The sequence below is a fragment of the Aptenodytes forsteri genome, unplaced genomic scaffold (genome assembly GCF_000699145.1).
Source record: "Aptenodytes forsteri isolate BGI_AS27 unplaced genomic scaffold, ASM69914v1 C12886610, whole genome shotgun sequence".
In the NCBI taxonomy this organism is placed as follows: Eukaryota; Metazoa; Chordata; class Aves; order Sphenisciformes; family Spheniscidae; genus Aptenodytes; species Aptenodytes forsteri.
Window position 1 is genome coordinate 1 of NW_008799823.1, and position 343 is coordinate 343.

Consider the following 343-nt stretch of genomic DNA (forward strand, 5'->3'; position numbering starts at 1 on the left):
GGAGGTCCCATGGTGTAATGGTGAGCACTCTGGACTCTGAATCCAGCGATCTGAGTTCAAATCTCAGTGGGACCTCAACCTTTTGGCTCTCTGGGGGCTTTCCTCAGCACGCTTACACCTTAACAGCCTTGCTGTTGGGTCAATTGTTTGATGCGCTCCCATCTTTCCTTCCTTTCCTGTGCTGCCAGCCCTGGGACTGACATCAGGGCCCCTTCTCCTGCCCTGTGCCCAACAAACCTCTGCAGTCTTCCTGAGCAATGGCCCCTGTGCCCTCTCTGCTCCCTTGGTCTCAATGGCTGCTCGTGGATGAGGGGGTCCAGCAGTGGCTCACCAAATCACACAA

General features: G+C 55.7%; 1 non-coding gene across 1 annotated transcript; it reads left to right on the plus strand.

Annotated features, from left to right (window-relative positions):
• The first annotated feature begins 3 nt into the window (after positions 1 to 3).
• Positions 4 to 75, plus strand: TRNAQ-CUG. Its single transcript has one exon. It is a non-coding gene; the product is annotated as a tRNA-Gln (tRNA).
• Positions 76 to 343: the final 268 nt, after the last annotated feature.